Source organism: Ascaphus truei (assembly GCF_040206685.1).
Source record: "Ascaphus truei isolate aAscTru1 chromosome 18 unlocalized genomic scaffold, aAscTru1.hap1 SUPER_18_unloc_1, whole genome shotgun sequence".
NCBI classification, from domain to species: Eukaryota; Metazoa; Chordata; class Amphibia; order Anura; family Ascaphidae; genus Ascaphus; species Ascaphus truei.
In genome coordinates, this window is record NW_027453856.1 from 84,204 (window position 1) to 108,224 (window position 24,021).

Below are 24,021 nucleotides of genomic sequence, written 5' to 3' on the forward strand. Positions count from 1 at the left end.
AATCCATGAGCCTATATCTTGCTCCATGCATACACAGAGACTGAGAAAATGACAGGTGCACTCAAATGTACTATAGACGGAATTCTTGATGTCAGAATTCTATTTTGGAAGGTTGCATTGTGTTGAACTTTCTGAGGAAAAAACGATATATTTATTTTCCACTGCGGGAAAAAAGTAGCAAGAAATGAAACATTTTCATTTGCTGCGAGGAATGCCATGTATATTTTCATTAGGGAAGCGAAAAATAAAAACACCTACAGCACCTGGTATTCCCAGGCAGTCTTCCAACCCAGTACTAATCAAGCCTCACCCTGCTTAGCTTCCGAGATCTGACGGGATCGGGCGCTTTCAAGGTAGTATGGCCATAGGTGGAGATTGCTGTCTCATGATATCCTCTCATTCTTAAATCCATGAGCCTATATCTTGCTCCATGCATACACAGAGACTGAGAAAATGACAGGTGCACTCAAATGTACTATAGACGGAATTCTTGATGTCAGAATTCTATTTTGGAAGGTTGCATTGTGTTGAGCTTTCTGAGGAAAAAACGATATATTTCTTTGCCACTGCGGGAAAAAAGTAGCAAGAAATGAAACATTTTCATTTGCTGCGAGGAATGCCATGTATATTTTCATTAGGGAAGCGAAAAATAAAAACACCTACAGCACCTGGTATTCCCAGGCAGTCTTCCAACCCAGTACTAATCAAGCCTCACCCTGCTTAGCTTCCGAGATCTGACGGGATCGGGCGCTTTCAAGGTAGTATGGCCGTAGGTGGAGATTGCTGTCTCATGATATCCTCTCATTCTTAAATCCATGAGCCTATATCTTGCTCCATGCATACACAGAGACTGAGAAAATGACAGGTGCACTCAAATGTACTATAGACGGAATTCTTGATGTCAGAATTCTATTTTGGAAGGTTGCATTGTGTTGAGCTTTCTGAGGAAAAAACAATATATTTCTTTGCCACTGCGGGAAAAAAGTAGTAAAAAATGAAACATTTTCATTTGCTGCAAGGAATGCCATGTATATTTTCATTAGGGAAGCGAAAAATAAAAACACCCACAGCACTTGGTATTCCCAGGCAGTCTCCCAACCCAGTACTAATCAAGCCTCACCCTGCTTAGCTTCCGAGATCTGACGGGATCAGGCGCTTTCAAGGTAGTATGGCCGTAGGTGGAGATTGCTGTCTCATGAGATCCTCTCATTCTTAAATCCATGAGCCTATATCTTGCTCCATGCATACACAGAGACTGAGAAAATGACAGGTGCACTCAAATGTACTATAGACGGAATTCTTGATGTCAGAATTCTATTTTGGAAGGTTGCATTGTGTTGAACTTTCAGAGAAAAAAACGATATATTTCTTTGCCACTGCGGGAAAAAAGTAACAAGAAATGAAACATTTTCATTTGCTGCGAGGAATGCCATGTATATTTTCATTAGGGAAGCGAAAAATAAAAACACCTACAGCACCTGGTATTCCCAGGCAGTCTCCCAACCCAGTACTAATCAAGCCTCACCCTGCTTAGCTTCCGAGATCTGACGGGATCGGGCGCTTTCAAGGTAGTATGGCCGTAGGTGGAGATTGCTGTCTCATGATATCCTCTCATTCTTAAATCCATGAGCCTATATCTTGCTCCATGCATACACAGAGACTGAGAAAATGACAGGTGCACTCAAATGTACTATAGACGGAATTCTTGATGTCAGAATTCTATTTTGGAAGGTTGCATTGTGTTGAGCTTTCTGAGGAAAAAACGATATATTTCTTTGCCACTGCGGGAAAAAAGTAGCAAGAAATGAAACATTTTCATTTGCTGCGAGGAATGCCATGTATATTTTCATTAGGGAAGCGAAAAATAAAAACACCTACAGCACCTGGTATTCCCAGGCAGTCTTCCAACCCAGTACTAATCAAGCCTCACCCTGCTTAGCTTCCGAGATCTGACGGGATCGGGCGCTTTCAAGGTAGTATGGCCGTAGGTGGAGATTGCTGTCTCATGATATCCTCTCATTCTTAAATCCATGAGCCTATATCTTGCTCCATGCATACACAGAGACTGAGAAAATGACAGGTGCACTCAAATGTACTATAGACGGAATTCTTGATGTCAGAATTCTATTTTGGAAGGTTGCATTGTGTTGAGCTTTCTGAGGAAAAAACGATATATTTCTTTGCCACTGCGGGAAAAAAGTAGCAAGAAATGAAACATTTTCATTTGCTGCGAGGAATGCCATGTATATTTTCATTAGGGAAGCGAAAAATAAAAACACCTACAGCACCTGGTATTCCTAGGCAGTCTTCCAACCCAGTACTAATCAAGCCTCACCCTGCTTAGCTTCCGAGATCTGACGGGATCGGGCGCTTTCAAGGTAGTATGGCCGTAGGTGGAGATTGCTGTCTCATGATATCCTCTCATTCTTAAATCCATGAGCCTATATCTTGCTCCATGCATACACAGAGACTGAGAAAATGACAGGTGCACTCAAATGTACTATAGACGGAATTCTTGATGTCAGAATTCTATTTTGGAAGGTTGCATTGTGTTGAGCTTTCTGAGGAAAAAACGATATATTTCTTTGCCACTGCGGGAAAAAAGTAGTAAAAAATGAAACATTTTCATTTGCTGCAAGGAATGCCATGTATATTTTCATTAGGGAAGCGAAAAATAAAAACACCCACAGCACTTGGTATTCCCAGGCAGTCTCCCAACCCAGTACTAATCAAGCCTCACCCTGCTTAGCTTCCGAGATCTGACGGGATCAGGCGCTTTCAAGGTAGTATGGCCGTAGGTGGAGATTGCTGTCTCATGATATCCTCTCATTCTTAAATCCATGAGCCTATATCTTGCTCCATGCATACACAGAGACTGAGAAAATGACAGGTGCACTCAAATGTACTATAGACGGAATTCTTGATGTCAGAATTCTATTTTGGAAGGTTGCATTGTGTTGAACTTTCTGAGGAAAAAACGATATATTTCTTTGCCACTGCGGGAAAAAAGTAGCAAGAAATGAAACATTTTCATTTGCTGCGAGGAATGCCATGTATATTTTCATTAGGGAAGCGAAAAATAAAAACACCTACAGCACCTGGTATTCCCAGGCAGTCTTCCAACCCAGTACTAATCAAGCCTCACCCTGCTTAGCTTCTGAGATCTGACGGGATCGGGCGCTTTCAAGGTAGTATGGCCGTAGGTGGAGATTGCTGTCTCATGATATCCTCTCATTCTTAAATCCATGAGCCTATATCTTGCTCCATTCATACACAGAGACTGAGAAAATGACAGGTGCACTCAAATGTACTATAGACGGAATTCTTGATGTCAGAATTCTATTTTGGAAGGTTGCATTGTGTTGAACTTTCTGAGGAAAAAACGATATATTTATTTTCCACTGCGGGAAAAAAGTAGCAAGAAATGAAACATTTTCATTTGCTGCGAGGAATGCCATGTATATTTTCATTAGGGAAGCGAAAAATAAAAACACCTACAGCACCTGGTATTCCCAGGCAGTCTTCCAACCCAGTACTAATCAAGCCTCACCCTGCTTAGCTTCCGAGATCTGACGGGATCGGGCGCTTTCAAGGTAGTATGGCCGTAGGTGGAGATTGCTGTCTCATGATATCCTCTCATTCTTAAATCCATGAGCCTATATCTTGCTCCATGCATACACAGAGACTGAGAAAATGACAGGTGCACTCAAATGTACTATAGACGGAATTCTTGATGTCAGAATTCTATTTTGGAAGGTTGCATTGTGTTGAGCTTTCTGAGGAAAAAACGATATATTTCTTTGCCACTGCGGGAAAAAAGTAGCAAGAAATGAAACATTTTCATTTGCTGCGAGGAATGCCATGTATATTTTCATTAGGGAAGCGAAAAATAAAAACACCTACAGCACCTGGTATTCCCAGGCAGTCTTCCAACCCAGTACTAATCAAGCCTCACCCTGCTTAGCTTCCGAGATCTGACGGGATCGGGCGCTTTCAAGGTAGTATGGCCGTAGGTGGAGATTGCTGTCTCATGATATCCTCTCATTCTTAAATCCATGAGCCTATATCTTGCTCCATGCATACACAGAGACTGAGAAAATGACAGGTGCACTCAAATGTACTATAGACGGAATTCTTGATGTCAGAATTCTATTTTGGAAGGTTGCATTGTGTTGAGCTTTCTGAGGAAAAAACGATATATTTCTTTGCCACTGCGGGAAAAAAGTAGTAAAAAATGAAACATTTTCATTTGCTGCAAGGAATGCCATGTATATTTTCATTAGGGAAGCGAAAAATAAAAACACCCACAGCACTTGGTATTCCCAGGCAGTCTCCCAACCCAGTACTAATCAAGCCTCACCCTGCTTAGCTTCCGAGATCTGACGGGATCGGGCGCTTTCAAGGTAGTATGGCCACAGGTGGAGATTGCTGTCTCATGATATCCTCTCATTCTTAAATCCATGAGCCTATATCTTGCTCCATGCATACACAGAGACTGAGAAAATGACAGGTGCACTCAAATGTACTATAGACGGAATTCTTGATGTCAGAATTCTATTTTGGAAGGTTGCATTGTGTTGAGCTTTCTGAGGAAAAAACGATATATTTCTTTGCCACTGCGGGAAAAAAGTAACAAGAAATGAAACATTTTCATTTGCTGCGAGGAATGCCATGTATATTTTCATTAGGGAAGCGAAAAATAAAAACACCTACAGCACCTGGTATTCCAAGGCAGTCTTCCAACCCAGTACTAATCAAGCCTCACCCTGCTTAGCTTCCGAGATCTGACGGGATCGGGCGCTTTCAAGGTAGTATGGCCGTAGGTGGAGATTGCTGTCTCATGATATCCTCTCATTCTTAAATCCATGAGCCTATATCTTGCTCCATGCATACACAGAGACTGAGAAAATGACAGGTGCACTCAAATGTACTATAGACGGAATTCTTGATGTCAGAATTCTATTTTGGAAGGTTGCATTGTGTTGAGCTTTCTGAGGAAAAAACGATATATTTCTTTGCCACTGCGGGAAAAAAGTAGCAAGAAATGAAACATTTTCATTTGCTGCGAGGAATGCCATGTATATTTTCATTAGGGAAGCGAAAAATAAAAACACCTACAGCACCTGGTATTCCTAGGCAGTCTTCCAACCCAGTACTAATCAAGCCTCACCCTGCTTAGCTTCCGAGATCTGACGGGATCGGGCGCTTTCAAGGTAGTATGGCCGTAGGTGGAGATTGCTGTCTCATGATATCCTCTCATTCTTAAATCCATGAGCCTATATCTTGCTCCATGCATACACAGAGACTGAGAAAATGACAGGTGCACTCAAATGTACTATAGACGGAATTCTTGATGTCAGAATTCTATTTTGGAAGGTTGCATTGTGTTGAGCTTTCTGAGGAAAAAACGATATATTTCTTTGCCACTGCGGGAAAAAAGTAGTAAAAAATGAAACATTTTCATTTGCTGCAAGGAATGCCATGTATATTTTCATTAGGGAAGCGAAAAATAAAAACACCCACAGCACTTGGTATTCCCAGGCAGTCTCCCAACCCAGTACTAATCAAGCCTCACCCTGCTTAGCTTCCGAGATCTGACGGGATCAGGCGCTTTCAAGGTAGTATGGCCGTAGGTGGAGATTGCTGTCTCATGATATCCTCTCATTCTTAAATCCATGAGCCTATATCTTGCTCCATGCATACACAGAGACAGAGAAAATGACAGGTGCACTCAAATGTACTATAGACGGAATTCTTGATGTCAGAATTCTATTTTGGAAGGTTGCATTGTGTTGAACTTTCTGAGGAAAAAACGATATATTTCTTTTCCACTGCGGGAAAAAAGTAGTAAAAAATGAAACATTTTCATTTGCTGCAAGGAATGCCATGTATATTTTCATTAGGGAAGCGAAAAAGAAAAACACCCACAGCACTTGGTATTCCCAGGCAGTCTCCCAACCCAGTACTAATCAAGCCTCACCCTGCTTAGCTTCCGAGATCTGACGGGATCGGGCGCTTTCAAGGTAGTATGGCCGTAGGTGGAGATTGCTGTCTCATGATATCCTCTCATTCTTAAATCCATGAGCCTATATCTTGCTCCATGCATACACAGAGACTGAGAAAATGACAGGTGCACTCAAATGTACTATAGACGGAATTCTTGATGTCAGAATTCTATTTTGGAAGGTTGCATTGTGTTGAGCTTTCTGAGGAAAAAACGATATATTTCTTTGCCACTGCGGGAAAAAAGTAGTAAAAAATGAAACATTTTCATTTGCTGCAAGGAATGCCATGTATATTTTCATTAGGGAAGCGAAAAATAAAAACACCCACAGCACTTGGTATTCCCAGGCAGTCTCCCAACCCAGTACTAATCAAGCCTCACCCTGCTTAGCTTCCGAGATCTGACGGGATCGGGCGCTTTCAAGGTAGTATGGCCGTAGGTGGAGATTGCTGTCTCATGATATCCTCTCATTCTTAAATCCATGAGCCTATATCTTGCTCCATGCATACACAGAGACTGAGAAAATGACAGGTGCACTCAAATGTACTATAGACGGAATTCTTGATGTCAGAATTCTATTTTGGAAGGTTGCATTGTGTTGAACTTTCTGAGGAAAAAACGATATATTTCTTTTCCACTGCGGGAAAAAAGTAGTAAAAAATGAAACATTTTCATTTGCTGCAAGGAATGCCATGTATATTTTCATTAGGGAAGCGAAAAATAAAAACACCCACAGCACTTGGTATTCCCAGGCAGTCTCCCAACCCAGTACTAATCAAGCCTCACCCTGCTTAGCTTCTGAGATCTGACAGGATCGGGCGCTTTCAAGGTAGTATGGCCGTAGGTGGAGATTGCTGTCTCATGATATCCTCTCATTCTTAAATCCATGAGCCTATATCTTGCTCCATGCATACACAGAGACTGAGAAAATGACAGGTGCACTCAAATGTACTATAGACGGAATTCTTGATGTCAGAATTCTATTTTGGAAGGTTGCATTGTGTTGAGCTTTCTGAGGAAAAAACGATATATTTCTTTGCCACTGCGGGAAAAAAGTAGCAAGAAATGAAACATTTTCATTTGCTGCGAGGAATGCCATGTATATTTTCATTAGGGAAGCGAAAAATAAAAACACCTACAGCACCTGGTATTCCCAGGCAGTCTTCCAACCCAGTACTAATCAAGCCTCACCCTGCTTAGCTTCCGAGATCTGACGGGATCGGGCGCTTTCAAGGTAGTATGGCCGTAGGTGGAGATTGCTGTCTCATGATATCCTCTCATTCTTAAATCCATGAGCCTATATCTTGCTCCATGCATACACAGAGACTGAGAAAATGACAGGTGCACTCAAATGTACTATAGACGGAATTCTTGATGTCAGAATTCTATTTTGGAAGGTTGCATTGTGTTGAGCTTTCTGAGGAAAAAACGATATATTTCTTTGCCACTGCGGGAAAAAAGTAGTAAAAAATGAAACATTTTCATTTGCTGCAAGGAATGCCATGTATATTTTCATTAGGGAAGCGAAAAATAAAAACACCCACAGCACTTGGTATTCCCAGGCAGTCTCCCAACCCAGTACTAATCAAGCCTCACCCTGCTTAGCTTCCGAGATCTGACGGGATCGGGCGCTTTCAAGGTAGTATGGCCGTAGGTGGAGATTGCTGTCTCATGATATCCTCTCATTCTTAAATCCATGAGCCTATATCTTGCTCCATGCATACACAGAGACTGAGAAAATGACAGGTGCACTCAAATGTACTATAGACGGAATTCTTGATGTCAGAATTCTATTTTGGAAGGTTGCATTGTGTTGAACTTTCTGAGGAAAAAACGATATATTTCTTTTCCACTGCGGGAAAAAAGTAGTAAAAAATGAAACATTTTCATTTGCTGCAAGGAATGCCATGTATATTTTCATTAGGGAAGCGAAAAATAAAAACACCCACAGCACTTGGTATTCCCAGGCAGTCTCCCAACCCAGTACTAATCAAGCCTCACCCTGCTTAGCTTCTGAGATCTGACGGGATCGGGCGCTTTCAAGGTAGTATGGCCGTAGGTGGAGATTGCTGTCTCATGATATCCTCTCATTCTTAAATCCATGAGCCTATATCTTGCTCCATGCATACACAGAGACTGAGAAAATGACAGGTGCACTCAAATGTACTATAGACGGAATTCTTGATGTCAGAATTCTATTTTGGAAGGTTGCATTGTGTTGAACTTTCTGAGGAAAAAACGATATATTTATTTTCCACTGCGGGAAAAAAGTAGCAAGAAATGAAACATTTTCATTTGCTGCGAGGAATGCCATGTATATTTTCATTAGGGAAGCAAAAAATAAAAACACCTACAGCACCTGGTATTCCCAGGCAGTCTTCCAACCCAGTACTAATCAAGCCTCACCCTGCTTAGCTTCCGAGATCTGACGGGATCGGGCGCTTTCAAGGTAGTATGGCCGTAGGTGGAGATTGCTGTCTCATGATATCCTCTCATTCTTAAATCCATGAGCCTATATCTTGCTCCATGCATACACAGAGACTGAGAAAATGACAGGTGCACTCAAATGTACTATAGACGGAATTCTTGATGTCAGAATTCTATTTTGGAAGGTTGCATTGTGTTGAGCTTTCTGAGGAAAAAACGATATATTTCTTTGCCACTGCGGGAAAAAAGTAGCAAGAAATGAAACATTTTCATTTGCTGCGAGGAATGCCATGTATATTTTCATTAGGGAAGCGAAAAATAAAAACACCTACAGCACCTGGTATTCCCAGGCAGTCTTCCAACCCAGTACTAATCAAGCCTCACCCTGCTTAGCTTCCGAGATCTGACGGGATCGGGCGCTTTCAAGGTAGTATGGCCGTAGGTGGAGATTGCTGTCTCATGATATCCTCTCATTCTTAAATCCATGAGCCTATATCTTGCTCCATGCATACACAGAGACTGAGAAAATGACAGGTGCACTCAAATGTACTATAGACGGAATTCTTGATGTCAGAATTCTATTTTGGAAGGTTGCATTGTGTTGAGCTTTCTGAGGAAAAAACGATATATTTCTTTGCCACTGCGGGAAAAAAGTAGTAAAAAATGAAACATTTTCATTTGCTGCAAGGAATGCCATGTATATTTTCATTAGGGAAGCGAAAAATAAAAACACCCACAGCACTTGGTATTCCCAGGCAGTCTCCCAACCCAGTACTAATCAAGCCTCACCCTGCTTAGCTTCCGAGATCTGACGGGATCAGGCGCTTTCAAGGTAGTATGGCCGTAGGTGGAGATTGCTGTCTCATGATATCCTCTCATTCTTAAATCCATGAGCCTATATCTTGCTCCATGCATACACAGAGACTGAGAAAATGACAGGTGCACTCAAATGTACTATAGACGGAATTCTTGATGTCAGAATTCTATTTTGGAAGGTTGCATTGTGTTGAACTTTCTGAGGAAAAAACGATATATCTCTTTTCCACTGCGGGAAAAAAGTAGTAAAAAATGAAACATTTTCATTTGCTGCAAGGAATGCCATGTATATTTTCATTAGGGAAGCGAAAAATAAAAACACCCACAGCACTTGGTATTCCCATGCAGTCTCCCAACCCAGTACTAATCAAGCCTCACCCTGCTTAGCTTCCGAGATCTGACGGGATCGGGCGCTTTCAAGGTAGTATGGCCACAGGTGGAGATTGCTGTCTCATGATATCCTCTCATTCTTAAATCCATGAGCCTATATCTTGCTCCATGCATACACAGAGACTGAGAAAATGACAGGTGCACTCAAATGTACTATAGACGGAATTCTTGATGTCAGAATTCTATTTTGGAAGGTTGCATTGTGTTGAATTTTCTGAGGAAAAAACGATATATTTCTTTGCCACTGCGGGAAAAAAGTAGTAAAAAATGAAACATTTTCATTTGCTGCAAGGAATGCCATGTATATTTTCATTAGGGAAGCGAAAAATAAAAACACCCACAGCACTTGGTATTCCCAGGCAGTCTCCCAACCCAGTACTAATCAAGCCTCACCCTGCTTAGCTTCCGAGATCTGTCGGGATCGGGCGCTTTCAAGGTAGTATGGCCGTAGGTGGAGATTGCTGTCTCATGATATCCTCTCATTCTTAAATCCATGAGCCTATATCTTGCTCCATGCATACACAGAGACTGAGAAAATGACAGGTGCACTCAAATGTACTATAGACGGAATTCTTGATGTCAGAATTCTATTTTGGAAGGTTGCATTGTGTTGAGCTTTCTGAGGAAAAAACGATATATTTCTTTGCCACTGCGGGAAAAAAGTAGCAAGAAATGAAACATTTTCATTTGCTGCGAGGAATGCCATGTATATTTTCATTAGGGAAGCGAAAAATAAAAACACCTACAGCACCTGGTATTCCCAGGCAGTCTTCCAACCCAGTACTAATCAAGCCTCACCCTGCTTAGCTTCCGAGATCTGACGGGATCGGGCGCTTTCAAGGTAGTATGGCCGTAGGTGGAGATTGCTGTCTCATGATATCCTCTCATTCTTAAATCCATGAGCCTATATCTTGCTCCATGCATACACAGAGACTGAGAAAATGACAGGTGCACTCAAATGTACTATAGACGGAATTCTTGATGTCAGAATTCTATTTTGGAAGGTTGCATTGTGTTGAGCTTTCTGAGGAAAAAACGATATATTTCTTTGCCACTGCGGGAAAAAAGTAGTAAAAAATGAAACATTTTCATTTGCTGCAAGGAATGCCATGTATATTTTCATTAGGGAAGCGAAAAATAAAAACACCCACAGCACTTGGTATTCCCAGGCAGTCTCCCAACCCAGTACTAATCAAGCCTCACCCTGCTTAGCTTCCGAGATCTGACGGGATCGGGCGCTTTCAAGGTAGTATGGCCGTAGGTGGAGATTGCTGTCTCATGATATCCTCTCATTCTTAAATCCATGAGCCTATATCTTGCTCCATGCATTCACAGAGACTGAGAAAATGACAGGTGCACTCAAATGTACTATAGACGGAATTCTTGATGTCAGAATTCTATTTTGGAAGGTTGCATTGTGTTGAACTTTCTGAGGAAAAAACGATATATTTCTTTTCCACTGCGGGAAAAAAGTAGTAAAAAATGAAACATTTTCATTTGCTGCAAGGAATGCCATGTATATTTTCATTAGGGAAGCGAAAAATAAAAACACCCACAGCACTTGGTATTCCCAGGCAGTCTCCCAACCCAGTACTAATCAAGCCTCACCCTGCTTAGCTTCTGAGATCTGACGGGATCGGGCGCTTTCAAGGTAGTATGGCCGTAGGTGGAGATTGCTGTCTCATGATATCCTCTCATTCTTAAATCCATGAGCCTATATCTTGCTCCATGCATACACAGAGACTGAGAAAATGACAGGTGCACTCAAATGTACTATAGACGGAATTCTTGATGTCAGAATTCTATTTTGGAAGGTTGCATTGTGTTGATCTTTCTGAGGAAAAAACGATATATTTATTTTCCACTGCGGGAAAAAAGTAGCAAGAAATGAAACATTTTCATTTGCTGCGAGGAATGCCATGTATATTTTCATTAGGGAAGCGAAAAATAAAAACACCTACAGCACCTGGTATTCCCAGGCAGTCTTCCAACCCAGTACTAATCAAGCCTCACCCTGCTTAGCTTCCGAGATCTGACGGGATCGGGCGCTTTCAAGGTAGTATGGCCGTAGGTGGAGATTGCTGTCTCATGATATCCTCTCATTCTTAAATCCATGAGCCTATATCTTGCTCCATGCATACACAGAGACTGAGAAAATGACAGGTGCACTCAAATGTACTATAGACGGAATTCTTGATGTCAGAATTCTATTTTGGAAGGTTGCATTGTGTTGAGCTTTCTGAGGAAAAAACGATATATTTCTTTGCCACTGCGGGAAAAAAGTAGCAAGAAATTAAACATTTTCATTTGCTGCGAGGAATGCCATGTATATTTTCATTAGGGAAGCGAAAAATAAAAACACCTACAGCACCTGGTATTCCCAGGCAGTCTTCCAACCCAGTACTAATCAAGCCTCACCCTGCTTAGCTTCCGAGATCTGACGGGATCGGGCGCTTTCAAGGTAGTATGGCCGTAGGTGGAGATTGCTGTCTCATGATATCCTCTCATTCTTAAATCCATGAGCCTATATCTTGCTCCATGCATACACAGAGACTGAGAAAATGACAGGTGCACTCAAATGTACTATAGACGGAATTCTTGATGTCAGAATTCTATTTTGGAAGGTTGCATTGTGTTGAGCTTTCTGAGGAAAAAACGATATATTTCTTTGCCACTGCGGGAAAAAAGTAGTAAAAAATGAAACATTTTCATTTGCTGCAAGGAATGCCATGTATATTTTCATTAGGGAAGCGAAAAATAAAAACACCCACAGCACTTGGTATTCCCAGGCAGTCTCCCAACCCAGTACTAATCAAGCCTCACCCTGCTTAGCTTCCGAGATCTGACGGGATCAGGCGCTTTCAAGGTAGTATGGCCGTAGGTGGAGATTGCTGTCTCATGATATCCTCTCATTCTTAAATCCATGAGCCTATATCTTGCTCCATGCATACACAGAGACTGAGAAAATGACAGGTGCACTCAAATGTACTATAGACGGAATTCTTGATGTCAGAATTCTATTTTGGAAGGTTGCATTGTGTTGAACTTTCTGAGGAAAAAACGATATATTTCTTTTCCACTGCGGGAAAAAAGTAGTAAAAAATGAAACATTTTCATTTGCTGCAAGGAATGCCATGTATATTTTCATTAGGGAAGCGAAAAATAAAAACACCCACAGCACTTGGTATTCCCAGGCAGTCTCCCAACCCAGTACTAATCAAGCCTCACCCTGCTTAGCTTCCGAGATCTGACGGGATCGGGCGCTTTCAAGGTAGTATGGCCGTAGGTGGAGATTGCTGTCTCATGATATCCTCTCATTCTTAAATCCATGAGCCTATATCTTGCTCCATGCATACACAGAGACTGAGAAAATGACAGGTGCACTCAAATGTACTATAGACGGAATTCTTGATGTCAGAATTCTATTTTGGAAGGTTGCATTGTGTTGAACTTTCTGAGGAAAAAGCGATATATTTCTTTTCCACTGCGGGAAAAAAGTAGTAAAAAATGAAACATTTTCATTTGCTGCAAGGAATGCCATGTATATTTTCATTAGGGAAGCGAAAAATAAAAACACCCACAGCACTTGGTATTCCCAGGCAGTCTCCCAACCCAGTACTAATCAAGCCTCACCCTGCTTAGCTTCCGAGATCTGACGGGATCGGGCGCTTTCAAGGTAGTATGGCCGTAGGTGGAGATTGCTGTCTCATGATATCCTCTCATTCTTAAATCCATGAGCCTATATCTTGCTCCATGCATACACAGAGACTGAGAAAATGACAGGTGCACTCAAATGTACTATAGATGCAATTCTTGATGTCAGAATTCTATTTTGGAAGGTTGCATTGTGTTGAGCTTTCTGAGGAAAAAACGATATATTTCTTTGCCACTGCGGGAAAAAAGTAGCAAGAAATGAAACATTTTCATTTGCTGCGAGGAATGCCATGTATATTTTCATTAGGGAAGCGAAAAATAAAAACACCTACAGCACCTGGTATTCCCAGGCAGTCTTCCAACCCAGTACTAATCAAGCCTCACCCTGCTTAGCTTCTGAGATCTGACGGGATCAGGCGCTTTCAAGGTAGTATGGCCGTAGGTGGAGATTGCTGTCTCATGATATCCTCTCATTCTTAAATCCATGAGCCTATATCTTGCTCCATGCATACACAGAGACTGAGAAAATGACAGGTGCACTCAAATGTACTATAGACGGAATTCTTGATGTCAGAATTCTATTTTGGAAGGTTGCATTGTGTTGAGCTTTCTGAGGAAAAAACGATATATTTCTTTGCCACTGCGGGAAAAAAGTAGCAAGAAATGAAACATTTTCATTTGCTGCGAGGAATGCCATGTATATTTTCATTAGGGAAGCGAAAAATAAAAACCCCTACAGCACCTGGTATTCCCAGGCAGTCTCCCAACCCAGTACTAATCAAGCCTCACCCTGCTTAGCTTCCGAGATCTGACGGGATCGGGCGCTTTCAAGGTAGTATGGCCGTAGGTGGAGATTGCTGTCTCATGATATCCTCTCATTCTTAAATCCATGAGCCTATATCTTGCTCCATGCATACACAGAGACTGAGAAAATGACAGGTGCACTCAAATGTACTATAGACGGAATTCTTGATGTCAGAATTCTATTTTGGAAGGTTGCATTGTGTTGAACTTTCTGAGGAAAAAACGATATATTTCTTTTCCACTGCGGGAAAAAAGTAGTAAAAAATGAAACATTTTCATTTGCTGCAAGGAATGCCATGTATATTTTCATTAGGGAAGCGAAAAATAAAAACACCCACAGCACTTGGTATTCCCAGGCAGTCTCCCAACCCAGTACTAATCAAGCCTCACCCTGCTTAGCTTCTGAGATCTGACGGGATCGGGCGCTTTCAAGGTAGTATGGCCGTAGGTGGAGATTGCTGTCTCATGATATCCTCTCATTCTTAAATCCATGAGCCTATATCTTGCTCCATGCATACACAGAGACTGAGAAAATGACAGGTGCACTCAAATGTACTATAGATGCAATTCTTGATGTCAGAATTCTATTTTGGAAGGTTGCATTGTGTTGAGCTTTCTGAGGAAAAAACGATATATTTCTTTGCCACTGCGGGAAAAAAGTAGCAAGAAATGAAACATTTTCATTTGCTGCGAGGAATGCCATGTATATTTTCATTAGGGAAGCGAAAAATAAAAACACCTACAGCACCTGGTATTCCCAGGCAGTCTTCCAACCCAGTACTAATCAAGCCTCACCCTGCTTAGCTTCTGAGATCTGACGGGATCGGGCGCTTTCAAGGTAGTATGGCCGTAGGTGGAGATTGCTGTCTCATGATATCCTCTCATTCTTAAATCCATGAGCCTATATCTTGCTCCATGCATACACAGAGACTGAGAAAATGACAGGTGCACTCAAATGTACTATAGACGGAATTCTTGATGTCAGAATTCTATTTTGGAAGGTTGCATTGTGTTGAGCTTTCTGAGGAAAAAACGATATATTTCTTTGCCACTGCGGGAAAAAAGTAGCAAGAAATGAAACATTTTCATTTGCTGCGAGGAATGCCATGTATATTTTCATTAGGGAAGCGAAAAATAAAAACCCCTACAGCACCTGGTATTCCCAGGCAGTCTCCCAACCCAGTACTAATCAAGCCTCACCCTGCTTAGCTTCCGAGATCTGACGGGATCGGGCGCTTTCAAGGTAGTATGGCCGTAGGATTCTTAAATCCATGAGCCTATATCTTGCTCCATGCATACACAGAGACTGAGAAAATGACAGGTGCACTCAAATGTACTATAGACGGAATTCTTGATGTCAGAATTCTATTTTGGAAGGTTGCATTGTGTTGAGCTTTCTGAGGAAAAAACGATATATTTCTTTGCCACTGCGGGAAAAAAGTAGCAAGAAATGAAACATTTTCATTTGCTGCGAGGAATGCCATGTATATTTTCATTAGGGAAGCGAAAAATAAAAACACCTACAGCACCTGGTATTCCCAGGCAGTCTTCCAACCCAGTACTAATCAAGCCTCACCCTGCTTAGCTTCCGAGATCTGACGGGATCGGGCGCTTTCAAGGTAGTATGGCCGTAGGTGGAGATTGCTGTCTCATGATATCCTCTCATTCTTAAATCCATGAGCCTATATCTTGCTCCATGCATACACAGAGACTGAGAAAATGACAGGTGCACTCAAATGTACTATAGACGGAATTCTTGATGTCAGAATTCTATTTTGGAAGGTTGCATTGTGTTGAGCTTTCTGAGGAAAAAACGATATATTTCTTTGCCACTGCGGGAAAAAAGTAGTAAAAAATGAAACATTTTCATTTGCTGCAAGGAATGCCATGTATATTTTCATTAGGGAAGCGAAAAATAAAAACACCCACAGCACTTGGTATTCCCAGGCAGTCTCCCAACCCAGTACTAATCAAGCCTCACCCTGCTTAGCTTCCGAGAACTGACGGGATCAGGCGCTTTCAAGGTAGTATGGCCGTAGGTGGAGATTGCTGTCTCATGATATCCTCTCATTCTTAAATCCATGAGCCTATATCTTGCTCCATGCATACACAGAGACTGAGAAAATGACAGGTGCACTCAAATGTACTATAGACGGAATTCTTGATGTCAGAATTCTATTTTGGAAGGTTGCATTGTGTTGAACTTTCTGAGGAAAAAACGATATATTTCTTTTCCACTGCGGGAAAAAAGTAGTAAAAAATGAAACATTTTCATTTGCTGCAAGGAATGCCATGTATATTTTCATTAGGGAAGCGAAAAATAAAAACACCCACAGCACTTGGTATTCCCAGGCAGTCTCCCAACCCAGTACTAATCAAGCCTCACCCTGCTTAGCTTCCGAGATCTGACGGGATCAGGCGCTTTCAAGGTAGTATGGCCGTAGGTGGAGATTGCTGTCTCATGATATCCTCTCATTCTTAAATCCATGAGCCTATATCTTGCTCCATGCATACACAGAGACTGAGAAAATGACAGGTGCACTCAAATGTACTATAGACGGAATTCTTGATGTCAGAATTCTATTTTGGAAGGTTGCATTGTGTTGAACTTTCTGAGGAAAAAACGATATATTTCTTTTCCACTGCGGGAAAAAAGTAGTAAAAAATGAAACATTTTCATTTGCTGCAAGGAATGCCATGTATATTTTCATTAGGGAAGCGAAAAATAAAAACACCCACAGCACTTGGTATTCCCAGGCAGTCTCCCAACCCAGTACTAATCAAGCCTCACCCTGCTTAGCTTCCGAGATCTGACGGGATCGGGCGCTTTCAAGGTAGTATGGCCGTAGGTGGAGATTGCTGTCTCATGATATCCTCTCATTCTTAAATCCATGAGCCTATATCTTGCTCCATGCATACACAGAGACTGAGAAAATGACAGGTGCACTCAAATGTACTATAGACGGAATTCTTGATGTCAGAATTCTATTTTGGAAGGTTGCATTGTGTTGAACTTTCTGAGGAAAAAACGATATATTTCTTTTCCACTGCGGGAAAAAAGTAGTAAAAAATGAAACATTTTCATTTGCTGCAAGGAATGCCATGTATATTTTCATTAGGGAAGCGAAAAATAAAAACACCCACAGCACTTGGTATTCCCAGGCAGTCTCCCAACCCAGTACTAATCAAGCCTCACCCTGCTTAGCTTCTGAGATCTGACGGGATCGGGCGCTTTCAAGGTAGTATGGCCGTAGGTGGAGATTGCTGTCTCATGATATCCTCTCATTCTTAAATCCATGAGCCTATATCTTGCTCCATGCATACACAGAGACTGAGAAAATGACAGGTGCACTCAAATGTACTATAGACGGAATTCTTGATGTCAGAATTCTATTTTGGAAGGTTGCATTGTGTTGAACTTTCTGAGGAAAAAACGATATATTTCTTTTCCACTGCGGGAAAAAAGTAGTAAAAAATGAAACATTTTCATTTGCTGCAAGGAATGCCATGTATATTTTCATTAGGGAAGCGAAAAATAAAAACACCCACAGCACTTGGTATTCCCAGGCAGTCTCCCAACCCAGTACTAATCAAGCCTCACCCTGCTTAGCTTCTGAGATCTGACGGGATCGGGCGCTTTCAAGGTAGTATGGCCGTAGGTGGAGATTGCTGTCTCATGATATCCTCTCATTCTTAAATCCATGAGCCTATATCTTGCTCCATGCATACACAGAGACTGAGAAAATGACAGGTGCACTCAAATGTACTATAGACGGAATTCTTGATGTCAGAATTCTATTTTGGAAGGTTGCATTGTGTTGAACTTTCTGAGGAAAAAACGATATATTTATTTTCCACTGCGGGAAAAAAGTAGCAAGAAATGAAACATTTTCATTTGCTGCGAGGAATGCCATGTATATTTTCATTAGGGAAGCGAAAAATAAAAACACCTACAGCACCTGGTATTCCCAGGCAGTCTTCCAACCCAGTACTAATCAAGCCTCACCCTGCTTAGCTTCCGAGATCTGACGGGATCGGGCGCTTTCAAGGTAGTATGGCCGTAGGTGGAGATTGCTGTCTCATGATATCCTCTCATTCTTAAATCCATGAGCCTATATCTTGCTCCATGCATACACAGAGACTGAGAAAATGACAGGTGCACTCAAATGTACTATAGACGGAATTCTTGATGTCAGAATTCTATTTTGGAAGGTTGCATTGTGTTGAGCTTTCTGAGGAAAAAACGATATATTTCTTTGCCACTGCGGGAAAAAAGTAGCAAGAAATGAAACATTTTCATTTGCTGCGAGGAATGCCATGTATATTTTCATTAGGGAAGCGAAAAATAAAAACACCTACAGCACCTGGTATTCCCAGGCAGTCTTCCAACCCAGTACTAATCAAGCCTCACCCTGCTTAGCTTCCGAGATCTGACGGGATCGGGCGCTTTCAAGGTAGTATGGCCGTAGGTGGAGATTGCTGTCTCATGATATCCTCTCATTCTTAAATCCATGAGCCTATATCTTGCTCCATGCATACACAGAGACTGAGAAAATGACAGGTGCACTCAAATGTACTATAGACGGAATTCTTGATGTCAGAATTCTATTTTGGAAGGTTGCATTGTGTTGAGCTTTCTGAGGAAAAAACGATATATTTCTTTGCCACTGCGGGAAAAAAGTAGTAAAAAATGAAACATTTTCATTTGCTGCAAGGAATGCCATGTATATTTTCATTAGGGAAGCGAAAAATAAAAACACCCACAGCACTTGGTATTCCCAGGCAGTCTCCCAACCCAGTACTAATCAAGCCTCACCCTGCTTAGCTTCCGAGATCTGACGGGATCAGGCGCTTTCAAGGTAGTATGGCCGTAGGTGGAGATTGCTGTCTCATGATATCCTCTCATTCTTAAATCCATGAGCCTATATCTTGCTCCATGCATACACAGAGACTGAGAAAATGACAGGTGCACTCAAATGTACTATAGACGGAATTCTTGATGTCAGAATTCTATTTTGGAAGGTTGCATTGTGTTGAACTTTCTGAGGAAAAAACGATATATTTCTTTTCCACTGCGGGAAAAAAGTAGTAAAAAATGAAACATTTTCATTTGCTGCAAGGAATGCCATGTATATTTTCATTAGGGAAGCGAAAAATAAAAACACCCACAGCACTTGGTATTCCCAGGCAGTCTCCCAACCCAGTACTAATCAAGCCTCACCCTGCTTAGCTTCTGAGATCTGACGGGATCGGGCGCTTTCAAGGTAGTATGGCCGTAGGTGGAGATTGCTGTCTCATGATATCCTCTCATTCTTAAATCCATGAGCCTATATCTTGCTCCATGCATACACAGAGACTGAGAAAATGACAGGTGCACTCAAATGTACTATAGACGGAATTCTTGATGTCAGAATTCTATTTTGGAAGGTTGCATTGTGTTGAACTTTCTGAGGAAAAAACGATATATTTCTTTTCCACTGCGGGAAAAAAGTAGTAAAAAATGAAACATTTTCATTTGCTGCAAGGAATGCCATGTATATTTTCATTAGGGAAGCGAAAAATAAAAACACCCACAGCACTTGGTATTCCCAGGCAGTCTCCCAACCCAGTACTAATCAAGCCTCACCCTGCTTAGCTTCTGAGATCTGACGGGATCGGGCGCTTTCAAGGTAGTATGGCCGTAGGTGGAGATTGCTGTCTCATGATATCCTCTCATTCTTAAATCCATGAGCCTATATCTTGCTCCATGCATACACAGAGACTGAGAAAATGACAGGTGCACTCAAATGTACTATAGACGGAATTCTTGATGTCAGAATTCTATTTTGGAAGGTTGCATTGTGTTGAACTTTCTGAGGAAAAAACGATATATTTATTTTCCACTGCGGGAAAAAAGTAGCAAGAAATGAAACATTTTCATTTGCTGCGAGGAATGCCATGTATATTTTCATTAGGGAAGCGAAAAATAAAAACACCTACAGCACCCGGTATTCCCAGGCAGTCTTCCAACCCAGTACTAATCAAGCCTCACCCTGCTTAGCTTCCGAGATCTGACGGGATCGGGCGCTTTCAAGGTAGTATGGCCGTAGGTGGAGATTGCTGTCTCATGATATCCTCTCATTCTTAAATCCATGAGCCTATATCTTGCTCCATGCATACACAGAGACTGAGAAAATGACAGGTGCACTCAAATGTACTATAGACGGAATTCTTGATGTCAGAATTCTATTTTGGAAGGTTGCATTGTGTTGAGCTTTCTGAGGAAAAAACGATATATTTCTTTGCCACTGCGGGAAAAAAGTAGCAAGAAATGAAACATTTTCATTTGCTGCGAGGAATGCCATGTATATTTTCATTAGGGAAGCGAAAAATAAAAACACCTACAGCACCTGGTATTCCCAGGCAGTCTTCCAACCCAGTACTAATCAAGCCTCACCCTGCTTAGCTTCCGAGATCTGACGGGATCGGGCGCTTTCAAGGTAGTATGGCCGTAGGTGGAGATTGCTGTCTCATGATATCCTCTCATTCTTAAATCCATGAGCCTATATCTTGCTCCATGCATACACAGAGACTGAGAAAATGACAGGTGCACTCAAATGTACTATAGACGGAATTCTTGATGTCAGAATTCTATTTTGGAAGGTTGCATTGTGTTGAGCTTTCTGAGGAAAAAACGATATATTTCTTTGCCACTGCGGGAAAAAAGTAGTAAAAAATGAAACATTTTCATTTGCTGCAAGGAATGCCATGTATATTTTCATTAGGGAAGCGAAAAATAAAAACACCCACAGCACTTGGTATTCCCAGGCAGTCTCCCAACCCAGTACTAATCAAGCCTCACCCTGCTTAGCTTCCGAGATCTGACGGGATCAGGCGCTTTCAAGGTAGTATGGCCGTAGGTGGAGATTGCTGTCTCATGATATCCTCTCATTCTTAAATCCATGAGCCTATATCTTGCTCCATGCATACACAGAGACTGAGAAAATGACAGGTGCACTCAAATGTACTATAGACGGAATTCTTGATGTCAGAATTCTATTTTGGAAGGTTGCATTGTGTTGAACTTTCTGAGGAAAAAACGATATATTTCTTTTCCACTGCGGGAAAAAAGTAGTAAAAAATGAAACATTTTCATTTGCTGCAAGGAATGCCATGTATATTTTCATTAGGGAAGCGAAAAATAAAAACACCCACAGCACCTGGTATTCCCAGGCAGTCTCCCAACCCAGTACTAATCAAGCCTCACCCTGCTTAGCTTCCGAGATCTGACGGGATCGGGCGCTTTCAAGGTAGTATGGCCGTAGGTGGAGATTGCTGTCTCATGATATCCTCTCATTCTTAAATCCATGAGCCTATATCTTGCTCCATGCATACACAGAGACTGAGAAAATGACAGGTGCACTCAAATGTACTATAGACGGAATTCTTGATGTCAGAATTCTATTTTGGAAGGTTGCATTGTGTTGAACTTTCTGAGGAAAAAACGATATATTTCTTTTCCACTGCGGGAAAAAAGTAGTAAAAAATGAAACATTTTCATTTGCTGCAAGGAATGCCATGTATATTTTCATTAGGGAAGCGAAAAATAAAAACACCCACAGCACTTGGTATTCCCAGGCAGTCTCCCAACCCAGTACTAATCAAGCCTCACCCTGCTTAGCTTCTGAGATCTGACGGGATCGGGCGCTTTCAAGGTAGTATGGCCGTAGGTGGAGATTGCTGTCTCATGATATCCTCTCATTCTTAAATCCATGAGCCTATATCTTGCTCCATGCATACACAGAGACTGAGAAAATGACAGGTGCACTCAAATGTACTATAGACGGAATTCTTGATGTCAGAATTCTATTTTGGAAGGTTGCATTGTGTTGAACTTTCTGAGGAAAAAACGATATATTTCTTTTCCACTGCGGGAAAAAAGTAGTAAAAAATGAAACATTTTCATTTGCTGCAAGGAATGCCATGTATATTTTCATTAGGGAAGCGAAAAATAAAAACACCCACAGCACTTGGTATTCCCAGGCAGTCTCCCAACCCAGTACTAATCAAGCCTCACCCTGCTTAGCTTCTGAGATCTGACGGGATCGGGCGCTTTCAAGGTAGTATGGCCGTAGGTGGAGATTGCTGTCTCATGATATCCTCTCATTCTTAAATCCATGAGCCTATATCTTGCTCCATGCATACACAGAGACTGAGAAAATGACAGGTGCACTCAAATGTACTATAGACGGAATTCTTGATGTCAGAATTCTATTTTGGAAGGTTGCATTGTGTTGAACTTTCTGAGGAAAAAACGATATATTTATTTTCCACTGCGGGAAAAAAGTAGCAAGAAATGAAACATTTTCATTTGCTGCGAGGAATGCCATGTATATTTTCATTAGGGAAGCGAAAAATAAAAACACCTACAGCACCTGGTATTCCCAGGCAGTCTTCCAACCCAGTACTAATCAAGCCTCACCCTGCTTAGCTTCCGAGATCTGACGGGATCGGGCGCTTTCAAGGTAGTATGGCCGTAGGTGGAGATTGCTGTCTCATGATATCCTCTCATTCTTAAATCCATGAGCCTATATCTTGCTCCATGCATACACAGAGACTGAGAAAATGACAGGTGCACTCAAATGTACTATAGACGGAATTCTTGATGTCAGAATTCTATTTTGGAAGGTTGCATTGTGTTGAGCTTTCTGAGGAAAAAACGATATATTTCTTTGCCACTGCGGGAAAAAAGTAGTAAAAAATGAAACATTTTCATTTGCTGCAAGGAATGCCATGTATATTTTCATTAGGGAAGCGAAAAATAAAAACACCCACAGCACTTGGTATTCCCAGGCAGTCTCCCAACCCAGTACTAATCAAGCCTCACCCTGCTTAGCTTCCGAGATCTGACGGGATCAGGCGCTTTCAAGGTAGTATGGCCGTAGGTGGAGATTGCTGTCTCATGATATCCTCTCATTCTTAAATCCATGAGCCTATATCTTGCTCCATGCATACACAGAGACTGAGAAAATGACAGGTGCACTCAAATGTACTATAGACGGAATTCTTGATGTCAGAATTCTATTTTGGAAGGTTGCATTGTGTTGAATTTTCTGAGGAAAAAACGATATATTTCTTTTCCACTGCGGGAAAAAAGTAGTAAAAAATGAAACATTTTCATTTGCTGCAAGGAATGCCATGTATATTTTCATTAGGGAAGCGAAAAATAAAAACACCCACAGCACTTGGTATTCCCAGGCTGTCTCCCAACCCAGTACTAATCAAGCCTCACCCTGCTTAGCTTCCGAGATCTGACGGGATCGGGCGCTTTCAAGGTAGTATGGCCGCAGGTGGAGATTGCTGTCTCATGATATCCTCTCATTCTTAAATCCATGAGCCTATATCTTGCTCCATGCATACACAGAGACTGAGAAAATGACAGGTGCACTCAAATGTACTATAGACGGAATTCTTGATGTCAGAATTCTATTTTGGAAGGTTGCATTGTGTTGAACTTTCTGAGGAAAAAACTATATATTTCTTTTCCACTGCGGGAAAAAAGTAGTAAAAAATGAAACATTTTCATTTGCTGCAAGGAATGCCATGTATATTTTCATTAGGGAAGCGAAAAATAAAAACACCCACAGCACTTGGTATTCCCAGGCAGTCTCCCAACCCAGTACTAATCAAGCCTCACCCTGCTTAGCTTCCGAGATCTGACGGGATCGGGCACTTTCAAGGTAGTATGGCCGTAGGTGGAGATTGCTGTCTCATGATATCCTCTCATTCTTAAATCCATGAGCCTATATCTTGCTCCATGCATACACAGAGACTGAGAAAATGACAGGTGCACTCAAATGAACTATAGACGGAATTCTTGATGTCAGAATTCTATTTTGGAAGGTTGCATTGTGTTGAGCTTTCTGAGGAAAAAACGATATATTTCT

General features: G+C 41.5%; 59 non-coding genes across 59 annotated transcripts; all 59 read right to left on the reverse strand.

The window, feature by feature from the left end:
- Positions 1-251: 251 nt before the first annotated feature.
- LOC142474470 (5S ribosomal RNA) lies at positions 252-370 on the reverse strand. The gene has a single exon (XR_012790417.1). It is a non-coding gene; the product is annotated as a 5S ribosomal RNA (ribosomal RNA).
- A 286-nt stretch (positions 371-656) lies between these two features.
- Positions 657-775, reverse strand: LOC142474340 (5S ribosomal RNA). The gene has a single exon (XR_012790296.1). It is a non-coding gene; the product is annotated as a 5S ribosomal RNA (ribosomal RNA).
- Positions 776-1,061: 286 nt separating this feature from the next.
- LOC142474411 (5S ribosomal RNA) lies at positions 1,062-1,180 on the reverse strand. Its single transcript, XR_012790362.1, has one exon. It is a non-coding gene; the product is annotated as a 5S ribosomal RNA (ribosomal RNA).
- Positions 1,181-1,466: 286 nt separating this feature from the next.
- Positions 1,467-1,585, reverse strand: LOC142474163 (5S ribosomal RNA). Its single transcript, XR_012790136.1, has one exon. It is a non-coding gene; the product is annotated as a 5S ribosomal RNA (ribosomal RNA).
- A 286-nt stretch (positions 1,586-1,871) lies between these two features.
- Positions 1,872-1,990, reverse strand: LOC142474343 (5S ribosomal RNA). The gene has a single exon (XR_012790298.1). It is a non-coding gene; the product is annotated as a 5S ribosomal RNA (ribosomal RNA).
- A 286-nt stretch (positions 1,991-2,276) lies between these two features.
- On the reverse strand, positions 2,277-2,395 carry LOC142474521 (5S ribosomal RNA). Its single transcript, XR_012790465.1, has one exon. It is a non-coding gene; the product is annotated as a 5S ribosomal RNA (ribosomal RNA).
- A 286-nt stretch (positions 2,396-2,681) lies between these two features.
- LOC142474412 (5S ribosomal RNA) lies at positions 2,682-2,800 on the reverse strand. Its single transcript, XR_012790363.1, has one exon. It is a non-coding gene; the product is annotated as a 5S ribosomal RNA (ribosomal RNA).
- A 286-nt stretch (positions 2,801-3,086) lies between these two features.
- Positions 3,087-3,205, reverse strand: LOC142474575 (5S ribosomal RNA). Its single transcript, XR_012790516.1, has one exon. It is a non-coding gene; the product is annotated as a 5S ribosomal RNA (ribosomal RNA).
- Positions 3,206-3,491: 286 nt separating this feature from the next.
- LOC142474344 (5S ribosomal RNA) lies at positions 3,492-3,610 on the reverse strand. Its single transcript, XR_012790299.1, has one exon. It is a non-coding gene; the product is annotated as a 5S ribosomal RNA (ribosomal RNA).
- A 286-nt stretch (positions 3,611-3,896) lies between these two features.
- Positions 3,897-4,015, reverse strand: LOC142474345 (5S ribosomal RNA). Its single transcript, XR_012790300.1, has one exon. It is a non-coding gene; the product is annotated as a 5S ribosomal RNA (ribosomal RNA).
- A 286-nt stretch (positions 4,016-4,301) lies between these two features.
- Positions 4,302-4,420, reverse strand: LOC142474446 (5S ribosomal RNA). Its single transcript, XR_012790395.1, has one exon. It is a non-coding gene; the product is annotated as a 5S ribosomal RNA (ribosomal RNA).
- A 286-nt stretch (positions 4,421-4,706) lies between these two features.
- On the reverse strand, positions 4,707-4,825 carry LOC142474536 (5S ribosomal RNA). Its single transcript, XR_012790479.1, has one exon. It is a non-coding gene; the product is annotated as a 5S ribosomal RNA (ribosomal RNA).
- Positions 4,826-5,111: 286 nt separating this feature from the next.
- LOC142474522 (5S ribosomal RNA) lies at positions 5,112-5,230 on the reverse strand. Its single transcript, XR_012790466.1, has one exon. It is a non-coding gene; the product is annotated as a 5S ribosomal RNA (ribosomal RNA).
- A 286-nt stretch (positions 5,231-5,516) lies between these two features.
- LOC142474414 (5S ribosomal RNA) lies at positions 5,517-5,635 on the reverse strand. Its single transcript, XR_012790365.1, has one exon. It is a non-coding gene; the product is annotated as a 5S ribosomal RNA (ribosomal RNA).
- A 286-nt stretch (positions 5,636-5,921) lies between these two features.
- Positions 5,922-6,040, reverse strand: LOC142474192 (5S ribosomal RNA). The gene has a single exon (XR_012790162.1). It is a non-coding gene; the product is annotated as a 5S ribosomal RNA (ribosomal RNA).
- A 286-nt stretch (positions 6,041-6,326) lies between these two features.
- Positions 6,327-6,445, reverse strand: LOC142474193 (5S ribosomal RNA). Its single transcript, XR_012790163.1, has one exon. It is a non-coding gene; the product is annotated as a 5S ribosomal RNA (ribosomal RNA).
- Positions 6,446-6,731: 286 nt separating this feature from the next.
- On the reverse strand, positions 6,732-6,850 carry LOC142474610 (5S ribosomal RNA). Its single transcript, XR_012790550.1, has one exon. It is a non-coding gene; the product is annotated as a 5S ribosomal RNA (ribosomal RNA).
- Positions 6,851-7,136: 286 nt separating this feature from the next.
- On the reverse strand, positions 7,137-7,255 carry LOC142474346 (5S ribosomal RNA). Its single transcript, XR_012790301.1, has one exon. It is a non-coding gene; the product is annotated as a 5S ribosomal RNA (ribosomal RNA).
- A 286-nt stretch (positions 7,256-7,541) lies between these two features.
- Positions 7,542-7,660, reverse strand: LOC142474195 (5S ribosomal RNA). The gene has a single exon (XR_012790165.1). It is a non-coding gene; the product is annotated as a 5S ribosomal RNA (ribosomal RNA).
- A 286-nt stretch (positions 7,661-7,946) lies between these two features.
- LOC142474502 (5S ribosomal RNA) lies at positions 7,947-8,065 on the reverse strand. Its single transcript, XR_012790447.1, has one exon. It is a non-coding gene; the product is annotated as a 5S ribosomal RNA (ribosomal RNA).
- Positions 8,066-8,351: 286 nt separating this feature from the next.
- On the reverse strand, positions 8,352-8,470 carry LOC142474347 (5S ribosomal RNA). Its single transcript, XR_012790302.1, has one exon. It is a non-coding gene; the product is annotated as a 5S ribosomal RNA (ribosomal RNA).
- Positions 8,471-8,756: 286 nt separating this feature from the next.
- Positions 8,757-8,875, reverse strand: LOC142474348 (5S ribosomal RNA). The gene has a single exon (XR_012790303.1). It is a non-coding gene; the product is annotated as a 5S ribosomal RNA (ribosomal RNA).
- A 286-nt stretch (positions 8,876-9,161) lies between these two features.
- Positions 9,162-9,280, reverse strand: LOC142474415 (5S ribosomal RNA). Its single transcript, XR_012790366.1, has one exon. It is a non-coding gene; the product is annotated as a 5S ribosomal RNA (ribosomal RNA).
- Positions 9,281-9,566: 286 nt separating this feature from the next.
- On the reverse strand, positions 9,567-9,685 carry LOC142474478 (5S ribosomal RNA). Its single transcript, XR_012790425.1, has one exon. It is a non-coding gene; the product is annotated as a 5S ribosomal RNA (ribosomal RNA).
- Positions 9,686-9,971: 286 nt separating this feature from the next.
- Positions 9,972-10,090, reverse strand: LOC142474466 (5S ribosomal RNA). Its single transcript, XR_012790414.1, has one exon. It is a non-coding gene; the product is annotated as a 5S ribosomal RNA (ribosomal RNA).
- Positions 10,091-10,376: 286 nt separating this feature from the next.
- LOC142474349 (5S ribosomal RNA) lies at positions 10,377-10,495 on the reverse strand. The gene has a single exon (XR_012790304.1). It is a non-coding gene; the product is annotated as a 5S ribosomal RNA (ribosomal RNA).
- A 286-nt stretch (positions 10,496-10,781) lies between these two features.
- LOC142474196 (5S ribosomal RNA) lies at positions 10,782-10,900 on the reverse strand. Its single transcript, XR_012790166.1, has one exon. It is a non-coding gene; the product is annotated as a 5S ribosomal RNA (ribosomal RNA).
- Positions 10,901-11,186: 286 nt separating this feature from the next.
- Positions 11,187-11,305, reverse strand: LOC142474503 (5S ribosomal RNA). Its single transcript, XR_012790448.1, has one exon. It is a non-coding gene; the product is annotated as a 5S ribosomal RNA (ribosomal RNA).
- A 286-nt stretch (positions 11,306-11,591) lies between these two features.
- LOC142474350 (5S ribosomal RNA) lies at positions 11,592-11,710 on the reverse strand. Its single transcript, XR_012790305.1, has one exon. It is a non-coding gene; the product is annotated as a 5S ribosomal RNA (ribosomal RNA).
- A 286-nt stretch (positions 11,711-11,996) lies between these two features.
- On the reverse strand, positions 11,997-12,115 carry LOC142474351 (5S ribosomal RNA). The gene has a single exon (XR_012790306.1). It is a non-coding gene; the product is annotated as a 5S ribosomal RNA (ribosomal RNA).
- Positions 12,116-12,401: 286 nt separating this feature from the next.
- LOC142474416 (5S ribosomal RNA) lies at positions 12,402-12,520 on the reverse strand. Its single transcript, XR_012790367.1, has one exon. It is a non-coding gene; the product is annotated as a 5S ribosomal RNA (ribosomal RNA).
- Positions 12,521-12,806: 286 nt separating this feature from the next.
- Positions 12,807-12,925, reverse strand: LOC142474198 (5S ribosomal RNA). Its single transcript, XR_012790167.1, has one exon. It is a non-coding gene; the product is annotated as a 5S ribosomal RNA (ribosomal RNA).
- Positions 12,926-13,211: 286 nt separating this feature from the next.
- LOC142474199 (5S ribosomal RNA) lies at positions 13,212-13,330 on the reverse strand. Its single transcript, XR_012790168.1, has one exon. It is a non-coding gene; the product is annotated as a 5S ribosomal RNA (ribosomal RNA).
- Positions 13,331-13,616: 286 nt separating this feature from the next.
- Positions 13,617-13,735, reverse strand: LOC142474434 (5S ribosomal RNA). The gene has a single exon (XR_012790384.1). It is a non-coding gene; the product is annotated as a 5S ribosomal RNA (ribosomal RNA).
- A 286-nt stretch (positions 13,736-14,021) lies between these two features.
- LOC142474378 (5S ribosomal RNA) lies at positions 14,022-14,140 on the reverse strand. The gene has a single exon (XR_012790331.1). It is a non-coding gene; the product is annotated as a 5S ribosomal RNA (ribosomal RNA).
- A 286-nt stretch (positions 14,141-14,426) lies between these two features.
- On the reverse strand, positions 14,427-14,545 carry LOC142474504 (5S ribosomal RNA). Its single transcript, XR_012790449.1, has one exon. It is a non-coding gene; the product is annotated as a 5S ribosomal RNA (ribosomal RNA).
- A 286-nt stretch (positions 14,546-14,831) lies between these two features.
- On the reverse strand, positions 14,832-14,950 carry LOC142474576 (5S ribosomal RNA). The gene has a single exon (XR_012790517.1). It is a non-coding gene; the product is annotated as a 5S ribosomal RNA (ribosomal RNA).
- A 286-nt stretch (positions 14,951-15,236) lies between these two features.
- LOC142474213 (5S ribosomal RNA) lies at positions 15,237-15,355 on the reverse strand. The gene has a single exon (XR_012790181.1). It is a non-coding gene; the product is annotated as a 5S ribosomal RNA (ribosomal RNA).
- A 257-nt stretch (positions 15,356-15,612) lies between these two features.
- Positions 15,613-15,731, reverse strand: LOC142474352 (5S ribosomal RNA). The gene has a single exon (XR_012790307.1). It is a non-coding gene; the product is annotated as a 5S ribosomal RNA (ribosomal RNA).
- Positions 15,732-16,017: 286 nt separating this feature from the next.
- Positions 16,018-16,136, reverse strand: LOC142474551 (5S ribosomal RNA). The gene has a single exon (XR_012790493.1). It is a non-coding gene; the product is annotated as a 5S ribosomal RNA (ribosomal RNA).
- Positions 16,137-16,422: 286 nt separating this feature from the next.
- LOC142474417 (5S ribosomal RNA) lies at positions 16,423-16,541 on the reverse strand. The gene has a single exon (XR_012790368.1). It is a non-coding gene; the product is annotated as a 5S ribosomal RNA (ribosomal RNA).
- A 286-nt stretch (positions 16,542-16,827) lies between these two features.
- Positions 16,828-16,946, reverse strand: LOC142474200 (5S ribosomal RNA). Its single transcript, XR_012790169.1, has one exon. It is a non-coding gene; the product is annotated as a 5S ribosomal RNA (ribosomal RNA).
- A 286-nt stretch (positions 16,947-17,232) lies between these two features.
- LOC142474505 (5S ribosomal RNA) lies at positions 17,233-17,351 on the reverse strand. The gene has a single exon (XR_012790450.1). It is a non-coding gene; the product is annotated as a 5S ribosomal RNA (ribosomal RNA).
- A 286-nt stretch (positions 17,352-17,637) lies between these two features.
- Positions 17,638-17,756, reverse strand: LOC142474506 (5S ribosomal RNA). Its single transcript, XR_012790451.1, has one exon. It is a non-coding gene; the product is annotated as a 5S ribosomal RNA (ribosomal RNA).
- Positions 17,757-18,042: 286 nt separating this feature from the next.
- On the reverse strand, positions 18,043-18,161 carry LOC142474354 (5S ribosomal RNA). Its single transcript, XR_012790309.1, has one exon. It is a non-coding gene; the product is annotated as a 5S ribosomal RNA (ribosomal RNA).
- A 286-nt stretch (positions 18,162-18,447) lies between these two features.
- LOC142474355 (5S ribosomal RNA) lies at positions 18,448-18,566 on the reverse strand. Its single transcript, XR_012790310.1, has one exon. It is a non-coding gene; the product is annotated as a 5S ribosomal RNA (ribosomal RNA).
- A 286-nt stretch (positions 18,567-18,852) lies between these two features.
- On the reverse strand, positions 18,853-18,971 carry LOC142474418 (5S ribosomal RNA). Its single transcript, XR_012790369.1, has one exon. It is a non-coding gene; the product is annotated as a 5S ribosomal RNA (ribosomal RNA).
- A 286-nt stretch (positions 18,972-19,257) lies between these two features.
- Positions 19,258-19,376, reverse strand: LOC142474508 (5S ribosomal RNA). The gene has a single exon (XR_012790453.1). It is a non-coding gene; the product is annotated as a 5S ribosomal RNA (ribosomal RNA).
- A 286-nt stretch (positions 19,377-19,662) lies between these two features.
- LOC142474509 (5S ribosomal RNA) lies at positions 19,663-19,781 on the reverse strand. The gene has a single exon (XR_012790454.1). It is a non-coding gene; the product is annotated as a 5S ribosomal RNA (ribosomal RNA).
- Positions 19,782-20,067: 286 nt separating this feature from the next.
- On the reverse strand, positions 20,068-20,186 carry LOC142474463 (5S ribosomal RNA). Its single transcript, XR_012790411.1, has one exon. It is a non-coding gene; the product is annotated as a 5S ribosomal RNA (ribosomal RNA).
- A 286-nt stretch (positions 20,187-20,472) lies between these two features.
- On the reverse strand, positions 20,473-20,591 carry LOC142474356 (5S ribosomal RNA). The gene has a single exon (XR_012790311.1). It is a non-coding gene; the product is annotated as a 5S ribosomal RNA (ribosomal RNA).
- Positions 20,592-20,877: 286 nt separating this feature from the next.
- On the reverse strand, positions 20,878-20,996 carry LOC142474419 (5S ribosomal RNA). The gene has a single exon (XR_012790370.1). It is a non-coding gene; the product is annotated as a 5S ribosomal RNA (ribosomal RNA).
- Positions 20,997-21,282: 286 nt separating this feature from the next.
- Positions 21,283-21,401, reverse strand: LOC142474215 (5S ribosomal RNA). The gene has a single exon (XR_012790183.1). It is a non-coding gene; the product is annotated as a 5S ribosomal RNA (ribosomal RNA).
- Positions 21,402-21,687: 286 nt separating this feature from the next.
- On the reverse strand, positions 21,688-21,806 carry LOC142474510 (5S ribosomal RNA). The gene has a single exon (XR_012790455.1). It is a non-coding gene; the product is annotated as a 5S ribosomal RNA (ribosomal RNA).
- A 286-nt stretch (positions 21,807-22,092) lies between these two features.
- LOC142474511 (5S ribosomal RNA) lies at positions 22,093-22,211 on the reverse strand. The gene has a single exon (XR_012790456.1). It is a non-coding gene; the product is annotated as a 5S ribosomal RNA (ribosomal RNA).
- A 286-nt stretch (positions 22,212-22,497) lies between these two features.
- LOC142474358 (5S ribosomal RNA) lies at positions 22,498-22,616 on the reverse strand. The gene has a single exon (XR_012790312.1). It is a non-coding gene; the product is annotated as a 5S ribosomal RNA (ribosomal RNA).
- Positions 22,617-22,902: 286 nt separating this feature from the next.
- Positions 22,903-23,021, reverse strand: LOC142474420 (5S ribosomal RNA). Its single transcript, XR_012790371.1, has one exon. It is a non-coding gene; the product is annotated as a 5S ribosomal RNA (ribosomal RNA).
- Positions 23,022-23,307: 286 nt separating this feature from the next.
- Positions 23,308-23,426, reverse strand: LOC142474534 (5S ribosomal RNA). Its single transcript, XR_012790477.1, has one exon. It is a non-coding gene; the product is annotated as a 5S ribosomal RNA (ribosomal RNA).
- A 286-nt stretch (positions 23,427-23,712) lies between these two features.
- LOC142474265 (5S ribosomal RNA) lies at positions 23,713-23,831 on the reverse strand. The gene has a single exon (XR_012790228.1). It is a non-coding gene; the product is annotated as a 5S ribosomal RNA (ribosomal RNA).
- Positions 23,832-24,021: the final 190 nt, after the last annotated feature.